Below are 10,254 nucleotides of genomic sequence, written 5' to 3' on the forward strand. Positions count from 1 at the left end.
ACAAATACAGACCATTTAATTAATTTACTGATAAAAAATGGGAGTACAAATTCGTTCAACGCTGCTGAAATCAAATAATAATCTGATAGATTTCTGCTGCACACATCAGTGTTTCGTAAAGGGGAAAACGGGGGATCCTACAACAACAAATCGTATGTTTTTATAAATCAGTGCCTCAAATCACACATGTTAAATGAACTTAGTTACTCAAAGCCCTATAAAATACAAATACTTGTGGAAGATAATTAACAAAATTCAATTAAACCAATCAAATGTATCCTGTACCACTCAGAACACGTACAGGCGTCGTCTTCCGAGTGATGATGTGAACTCCGGCGATGATTCACGAATCCACTACAACTTTACGTTTTAAAAACTGACTCCAACTCCGATAGAATTCCAGACCCGACTCTAGAGCTCTATCGTTGCCAGAGTTTCCAACCTCCCTCCCTCCCTGCTCTGGTCATCACCGCTATAACCTTACACTTATTTCCGCTTCAACCTTCGGAGTCGATCCGGAGTCGATTCCGGCTGCTCCTGACTCTGACTCCGCTATTCATTTTATTTTGCCCAACAACAGTTCCCAGTTCTGCGAGTACAGTCTCTACGAAAATTACCGTTTCCCACGTCTTAACTGCGTCCTCAATTAAATGCTCTACATGGTATGTTGGTACACTTATGCAGAAGTCGGAATGAATAGAAGCCACTGATTACGCTATGACACACCCCTACGCTGTGATATATCTTCGTGTAAAATGGGAGTTGTACAGGGAAAGATGGACTCGATGTTGTTACTAAGCGGATTTCGACAGTATTTAGATAGGCATGTTCCATTACAGACGATTTTGTCCAAAGGCATCACCTTAGCTACAAAATGTAATATCGGTGGCTTCCTGCACAAATAATCTTCCAGAGGCAATAGTGATCATTCGAAGTAGTTAACTATCTAAACTGATGAACAACGATCGCTTTAGTACACCTGTCAAGTCGACCCACATCTCTGAGTGCTCATGTTCTAGGATACTGATCATCATGACTGAATTATGGCTGTGTCTACATCCAGCAGCCAACAAGGCAAAATGGTTATCTCTAAGTCAGCCTCAGTGACTTGGACGTGATACTCTTATCACATTACTCTTGTACGATAACAAGACACAAAAACATAATTATTCTGCGATACAACAGTTACACTCCAACTGGTCGAATTTAACGAATTGCAGCCATCGAGTTCTACAAAAATACATACTATGACACATATGAATCGTCGTCCTTTTTCTGAAGGAATTATTGATCAGAATATAGCTGCGGTGTGCCGAAATCAATTGGATAGCCATTCAGACATTCATGCACTATAGAGTCAATCACTTTTGTATCCCAAGAGATGATAATCTACCGATATTTTCTTTGATACAAGGATCAACGCCAACAAATGACACTTTCACACATTAACAAAGCGTGTATAAGCTAAGCTAAGCTAGGAAACACGAAACAGGTCTGCGCGAAGCTTTTTACGTGAGTTGAAAAAGCTTCAGCCAATCGGTAGTAATAATTCTAAGGATGAACGCAATTGACAAATATCATATGTATCTCGTTACTATTATTAGTACGCAATTCCACACATTGTTTCTTGGCACTACACCCTCGAGAGGTCTCGGGCCGCCATTTCTGGCATTCTGTGACTAAATTTAACCCGTAGTAAAGTAGTCAGCCCTACGAACAGGGAGGAAGTTTAGATGAGATTTGAACCCCGGTCCTGCCGTGTGAAGACCGGCGTCGTTATCGCATCTACCACCGGACCGCCCCAAGCGGTGCCACTCATTACACTAGATTGATTCACGAACGTACAACAGTATGTTCTAAAATCCCAAATAATTTAATCATTCAGAAATAATAAGCAGGAAATTTCGAAATAAGTGTTCCTTATGCGAGATATGGTTGAAGTCTAGATCTTATCCTAGAGCTAGAAAGATATAGTGCTTCAACCTTATTTACGACCTAAATGATCATCCTGGCCATAATGCGGCTTACTACTCTTATTGATGCCACGTAGTTGGATAGTCAGTTCTTACTACGGAGGAACGGTCCCCGGATGGAAATTTAACCCCGATCCTGCCGTGTGAAGTTTGCCGCCGTTAACGCCTTTACAATCAGACCGCCGTAGTTCAATTCATATTAAATAAAATGAGCTGTAAATAGAAATTATTAAAAATTACTAACCTCATGTTCACAAATCACAAGCAAACATGGCATATTATTTTAGAAAACAGAACACTGTTTGATGATTCCATTGCAAATCGCTACAACTCTCTTCCAATTCCTGTACGCTCATCGATTAATTACCGATTCTCATAACTTATATCCCTTCTATGATCAAGGTTAAGTTCAACCAAAGTAACCTTTAGCCGTTCGTTACCTGTGATAAAATAAAAAAAAAACATGCCAGTCCTTTTGGCAATAGGTATTACGCTTAATCGAATTCTTCGACTCACCTTGAAGAGGTTGGGTTTGCCGTCCTGGATTGCAAAGAAACAGTCAACGACAACTTGAAAAGTACGAATAAATTGCGCGAGCAAGTACGAGTGCGCCATCCAGAAAAGTTCAGCCGGCCCCTGGCAGTACGTGGCTCGGTCGTGGCATTCGGTTCGTTTTTATCTTTCGGTGATTTGATTTATTTTGATTTGATTTGTTGAGTTCAAAGTTGCCTCCGAGCTCAGCGAATCGTGCGCCTGTTTCGAGTGCCAAATCCGGACGACCGCTCTTCTTGACATTCCAGTCAATATCTCGCCAGAAGTCGGTAGAAGCAGCGGAGGTGTCAGCAGCGACGTGCGAGCGACGTAATTCAATCAACATAAATTACAGTTTTGTCAATCGGGAGAAGTTGAGTTCAGCATTTGTGACGCTACCGAATGGTAGGGACATTCGGTGGAAGCAATCTTGAGACTAAAGATGGCTTTCTCGCGCAGAGCGAAAGGAACGTTCGGCGTCTTATCTGGCGCTGGGGCTGAAGCTGACAGAAATATGCTGACCTTTGTTTTAGCACGATTATTGCTCTCGGGTTGTGTCTTCGTGTTTTTGCAACCATCCTGTAACTAGCACAGATCTTGAGAGTGGATGGAGGCGGGACCACACAGATATTGCCGACGGCGGTCAGAAACAGAATGCATTCATCAAACTAGTCAACCCACGCCTAAGCACGAACAAATTATCGCTTGATTGCAGAAAACGTGGGGAAAAGAAATGGACCAACATGGCGAGTATGCTGTTGTGGATAGGGCCCTATAGGATGTGGTGAGTCTGAGCCATTGGAAACGGACAGTGCGCTGTCATAACAGTGTCATTTTGCATTTGAATCATATCGCGGAAATGGAGTACCGTCTATCAAAAGCATGTCCGGAATGCTGCATTGGGAAGGAAACCTTGGCGAGGTGTTTTTATGTATTGTTGCTTCTTCAACCAAAAAACCCAAGCCTGATCCTAGTTCATGAAATGCTTCGTAAAAAAATGAAGATTGAAACTTCCTTTTAATTCTCGATTGCAATCTCGGAACCTTGAAGTGTAACCAGTTCCCGTATGTGCTGGCATACGGCAACCGAATTTTCCTGATGTAAATTTATCTTTTGTGCAACGTCAAGCTCGAATAACACAGCGCCACACATTGTTCTAAGAGCTGATTTAGAATAATACGACAAAGGTGAATCAATTTGTACGTCCATGTTTGACACGTGTGCGCAATTTCGATTTGAAGGCATACTCCTACATCCTGGCCATCCCTCGAACGCAACACGCATCCTCCGCTTGTCGCGTGTGACCACAACGAACGACGGGAAACCACTCTCGTTATGGCTTTGTGCGAATATTTGTTGGTATAATAAAATCAGACTATTAATGCTCATAACGGCGTGAATGAAATATAGAAATGATAACGTCCCGAAAACCGAAACCAACCAACCGGACACAAACATGCCGACCAAAAAGGCGCACCCACCCAAGGTGGGCTGTGATGAGCTGCAGGGCTGTGTGTGTGTACGTGTGCGAGAGGAGGGCTAACGCGTCAAAAACAGGAATGGAAAAATTTGATGAAATTCATTTCACATCCCTGCATGCGACGACGGTGGCGGCAGCTATTGCAGTTTGCTTTGCGTTCGGCTAACCTCCAAAACATACACCTCCCGTGGAACTGACGGACGCAAAGGTGGGCACAGATTGACTGGTTGACTGACTGCCGGACGAAACCGGCTGACTGCCTGGCTGCCTGGCTGCAGGTCCCAATCCCAGGGGTTGAAGTGTTTGTTTTTCCGCTTTTCCGGTTCGCTTTCCCGTGGTCGGGCCGGTCGACTGTGTGGGATCTCGAGGCGTGTGCACTGTTTCAATATCGATTTTGACCTTTCTGGAAGCCGCCTTTCGGAATGCGGTGAGCAAATGGTGCAAATCGGGCCTGGGATGATAATGATAATGATGTAAAGAACGGTGGCTGCCAATCAAGAGACAATAGGTCGCATGCAACGCGAAACTAACCCCGGCCACTGGGCTGAAGCTGAAGTATTGAGGCAACACGTTTAGCGCTTCTAATTGTCCGTGTCAGGGTGGTGGAACAGAAGGGCTGAGAAGCAATAGAGGGAGGAGGACCCGTTAGCTAATAATTTACACAGCGTGAAAAGTAAACACAATCGGTTCCCAACAAGGGGACGAGGATAGTCGAGTTTTAAGGAGATTGTTCAATTCGCTGAATTGTAGTAACACGCGCCGCACCGGTAGATCGTGTCCCTTAACTCAAACGTATACGTCTTAAACAAACAACATCGTTGAAGGACGCTGGTGACTCTGACCAATCTATTATTTGATGTGAGAATGCACTTTAGTAAAGTATCTACGAGACCATTATATTCATATTCTACATTATTAATCCAATTCAGCATGAATATTGTCTGGATCACGGCAAAACAAATGTAAGTAAATGACTAAATAACCTACCTTAAATAAAAACCTAGGATAGCTGCTAGCTATATGAAAAACAGGAACAGAAGTAGACTAAAGACGTATTCCAGTCGAAGCTGTGTGCTAAAAGGTTAAAGCTAGTCATTGTACGGTGCAAAGGCTCTTTGCGTTCATCTAAAGCGTGCCTTGTGGGTTGCAATTGAAGGAAAATGAGAGCACAGTTAGCGAGAAAGAACATAGAAATGAATTGAAGAAAGGAGAGCGGGAACATCTATCTTCTTCTGCTTTGGCACTACAACCTCGAAAGACATCGGCCTCTCCATTTCAAGCTCCCTTGACTTCCTTGTACCCGTGTAGCCTAATATTCTGTCCAGCGGACGGGGTGGCTATCTGGATGGGATTTGAACCCCAGTACTGCCGTGTGAAGACCGGCGTCGCTATAGCCTCGACCGCAAGACCGCCCCGTCTAGTGGGAGCATCTAGGTGATAGAAAAGAAAGAAAGCGATGAAAGAGAATTTAGTAAATAGACGACGATCCTGCACAATACGCAAGCCTTATAAATAACTTCTTGACTCATACGGAGGCAGTGCAGAGGTCTTATCACCCAATAGATTAGGGGTGCCATCCCTGTTGAAAGATCTTTGCATTTGCTGTACGCGTTCAATGTGAACCCTTGCAGAGTGGGTCCAGACCATTGAGGAAAACTGCACCAACGACCTGAACAGCAAGCAACAATGACCCTTTAGATGTAGATATTCGAAGAAATCATTAGCCATGCGTTTTAGTAAGCCCAGTGTTCTCCAGGCGCTACCGAGCAGTGAGTCGATATGATGCGAAAAAGTAAGATCAGTTTTGAAGCAAACACCTAGGTCGTTGATGATGGAAACGAGCATAACACAAACGCCATTTAAAACATAAGAGAACATAATTGAAGTGCGGGAAATCAAGACAAAGCTTAAGGAAATTTCAATGATATCAGGATGACAAAGGTCTAAAATGGATAAAAGTCATAACCGTCGTTATCGTTATCAGGCGCTACAACCGCTTTGCAGTCCTGGCCTGCTGCAACAATCCTCGATACCGCTCACGGTTTAGCGCCGTCGTCTGCCAATCCGTTATCCCGGCCGTTCTGGCGGACGCATCAATGCCATCACTCCATCTCAATTTGGGCCTACCACGCCTCCTCTGTCCGTGTGGACGGCCTAAAAGGACTTTACGGGCTGGGTGTTCCGGTCAAAAACATGAATGGTTTAAGATAGCTGCTGATAGTAGATCTATATTTCAAACACATACGATTGTGCAATGGATGTACAAGATGTCATCTTAAGAGACAACAGTCCTCTTGCATTCATAGTTCAGTAAACTATAAAGTGCTTCGTATTAAAGGAAACATAGTACTGTTAAAACTGATCCTTAACATACCAGAAATTAAAACTGAACCTCTCTCAATAAATTATCAAACACGAATAGGACATACACCGCCACACAAATGATGAGATCTAAAAGCAGTGCTGCAATCCCAAAACAGTGTACTATAGCACCAAAGCCACAATTATATTACGCCCACCGTCGAACAATGCATCGTTCGATCGATACAAATGCACCGCCAGCTCTCGATTACACCTGACATATCGGGCACAAAATAGCAAGCCTTTTGCCCTATCAATCATAAAGCAATCCGGATTTATTCGATTTCAATCCTCGCACGCCTCACTGCACACGAAGCCAACGTTCATCTGTATGCAAAATCAGTATCAGGACCAACCGGCATCGGGCACGGCCTATCGGTCTGATGTCTCTCGACGTTCCGTTCCCCAACCGGCAGGATGTGGGACCGTTTTGTACGAAGGATATGCAAATGAAGTCAAAAGCGTCTACGGTACATCGATGAACATTTGTCATGATGGTGGAGTAAGCGTGGCGGCCAACCATTTCAGGCACAGATCGATTCAATAAAAGTTCGTCCTGAGTCCGGAACGTTCTTTGCCGTACCAACGGTTTCGGAAAAGTCTTTCATCATCATCGTGCTCGCTCTAGATGCGGACCCGGTCGTCCACCGGTCGTCGACTCTGCCGACTCTGTCCTCGCTCTGGTGGTTCACACTGTGCATGAGGATGTCGCTCTTTCATGGCGTCGCCTTTCGCGATTCGTGTCCTACGAAACCACGTTGGGATCGTACTGTCGTTCCGTAACGCTCGCCCTTGGCGCCACTCAATCAACAGGAATTATTTTTCTAACGTTATCTTTTATGTATAATTTATATTCTATGGTGCTTATATATTAGATTAAACCGCCGCCATTAAACATCTGTGACAAATTTTCAATATTCCATTAACGTGAGGCGTCCCGTGTCGGTGCTCGTGGCGTTGTGGGTGGGTGGATGGGTGGATGGGTGACGATAAAAGCGAACGCCCAACTCCGGTTTAAGCCCACAACAGCTCTCTGATGGCACTTTTGCATCGTATTACCGTTTGCTGTGGAACGTTACGGTCTCCATTTGGTTCGGTGTCCTGACATTTACGATGGCCGCATTTGTGTTATGGCAGCGGAACTAGGTGGAGAGCGATCGAGCGAGAGAGAGAGAGAGAGAGAGAGAGAGAGAGAGGGAGAGAGAGAGATAGGAAGAGATATTGGAGCGAACAAGAAACAAGAAACCGGATGATGGTGGAGAAAACTTTTCCCTTCTCATCTCGTCGCTATGGTGATTTGCTGGGGCTTTGGTGTTTGTTCCGTTCGTCCTCTGGTGCTATCGTCCTGGCAAGGCAAGACAACACGCTGGATACTATGAGGAAGCCACCGATTTGACTGATGGCACACATACAGCAGCATCGCATAGCAGAGGAGAACCTGATTTAGTGCTTAATGAAAATGGGACCTGAGCTAGACGGAAGTGCGAGGAAAGATTAAGTAGTATTAAGGGTTAGATTTATAATGTTTCCCTTTCGCTATCTGTAGCGTTGGGAATGGAAATGGATGGGCTCAAGAGTGAGTTTACATCTGCCAGCAACCATCCTCTCGGTTCGTCGAATGGGTCGATCGGATGACGACGCTCTTTGGTTTTACTGTAAGACCTAATTAGTTTTGAATATGTTTGTAAAATCCGATTCTTGGTGAAACTTACATAAATACTACCGAGTGGGGATTCCTAAAGTTGAACATACTCCCTTCCAAGTTTTTCCAGACAAAGTAACTTCTAGAAACAAGTGGTGTCCTTCAAAACAAAGATGATCATTTGATAAAGCACACGATGTACCGTGGGTAGCTCAGCTACACCTTTATTTAATCTGCACATTTGGCAGCTCTCAATTCCCGGAAGGCTTGAAGGATACGATTGTGCATGTTTATTTGTCTATCAAATGATTATGTCGATGTGAAGATGATAATCAAATAAATGTTGTAGTGAAGTCGCTTCCAACATGAACAAAGATGAGTGTGCCTCTTTTACCGCGTACTAACGATAGTTGCGCAGTCTGCGTTATAACACTTCACTCCAGCTGAATCAACAATTCAATGATGGAAAAAAAACCTCCCGAAAGCTCCACAACTCGGCGCGATCCAAAAAGAAATCGCACTTTGACCGCGTCGATTAATTTTCCAGTCCATTTGGAAGCACATCGCGATCGTCCAAAGTCCCACGTACCATGCTGAGCGCCCGAAATCAATAATGGTCATCATTGCACAAATAAAACGTATATTCGGACCGCGGCCTGTCCGAGTTCTCGTTTGCTGTCGTGTTTTGCATTGGACGGTGTCTCCAGATGCTTTGAACGGTCACCGGCAGCATCACACGTTGATGGCCGTTAATCAGTTTATCGACGATTCAGCAAACCCAATTACGAAGTCCGAGTGCCAAGGCTCGGAAGTCCGGTGAAAATGGCATCAGTTATCAGGTGTCTCCGGTTCGCAAATTACACATGTCCGTTCGTTCGTTCGGACTCGTACACGTTCAGAGTTCGAAGTGCAGTCGATTGTTCTTCGCCCGGACGCTGAAAGAGTAGCAATAAAAAATCAATCTGCAAGCTGCAAGTCGACAGAATGCAAGTGCAACACGATGTCAAATTGCGTCACGTTCTGGTGGATCGTTTTCGGTCGACCTCCATGCTTGCTTGTGCGAACGATACGGAACGACAATTGACAATGATTCTCGTTCGTTGCTCGTTCACTTTGATTTGGCAACAATATCTCAAAGACCAACGCGTAGAAAGAGGCTTTTAAAAATAATCCGAATGCAAAAAAGTTACACAAAAGAACAAAAAACCGTTCACTCGTCCCGGAGAAACAGAAGAACGAAGGAGAAATTGAGTTTATTTTAGTGAAAAATCAATACATCAACACGAAAAGGGCAAAACGCTAAAGGACTGACCGCATTCGGAACGGTCGGATGCGACGGATCGATAAGGGATCTGGTGAGCAACCCATTTTTACTGAGCGACTGAGATTGGGTCGACCGGTTGACTCTTGTTCGGTGATTGTGAGCCTTTTGCGTCATCGAACACCAGCGTTGGTAGGTGGGAGGCAAAGGGTATGATAACGACTAGAAATCAGTTCAATCCATTTCCTACCTATGTTCCAAGAGCGCCTGCAAAAGATCCTCCATTTTGGTAGAGAGGAACATTAAGGCACAAAAAAGCCGAAGAATAAAAGGAAGCTCAGTAAACAATCAAGACCCACAATCCACCACCTTGGCAATGTTGAATATTTATGCTTTGCTGTTTCGATCTATGTTTAACCTTACTAACCGCCCCGTTCCAGCCTTTTTTATGTGCTCCCGGGAAGCACATTGAACAGCAACCGTCGCACGAAATCCCACTTTATGGTGTTAGGCTTTTGGTAGATACATAAGCTGACTTTTTGTATCGTTCCTGCTCTCTTGCACGTACCCCATCAAGAGCTGGCTGTGGTTTGAAGTGTGAAGAACGAGTAAATCGCAACGTTTTGGGTAGCATTTTCCTCGGCGCACAGTGATGCCTGCTGTTGATGAAGCTCCGCCCACTTTGAGGGGCGTGTCTGAGCCAGCCATAGTACAAAACATGAGGGCGATCCGGTAGCTCGTGCGATTTTAGACCACGAAGAAGAGAAGACGAAGAGAGGAAGACGTCCGGATGCGGGTTGTGCAAAACCAGGAAAAAGCGCCTGTCATAGTTCAGCTGACTGCCAGCATCCTTGGTCTCCTGTCTTCTGCCACTATCTCAGCAAAAACTCAAATGGCGACGATTCACTTGAGAATCCTTGAACGATTTCATTTCCTTGGATGTGTGTGGCTCTTTCATTCTTTCACTGCATGTCTGGTCCATTGCGAGGAGTCCAGGGGAGAATGA

This window comes from Anopheles stephensi, chromosome 3 (assembly GCF_013141755.1).
Source record: "Anopheles stephensi strain Indian chromosome 3, UCI_ANSTEP_V1.0, whole genome shotgun sequence".
Taxonomy (NCBI): domain Eukaryota; kingdom Metazoa; phylum Arthropoda; class Insecta; order Diptera; family Culicidae; genus Anopheles; species Anopheles stephensi.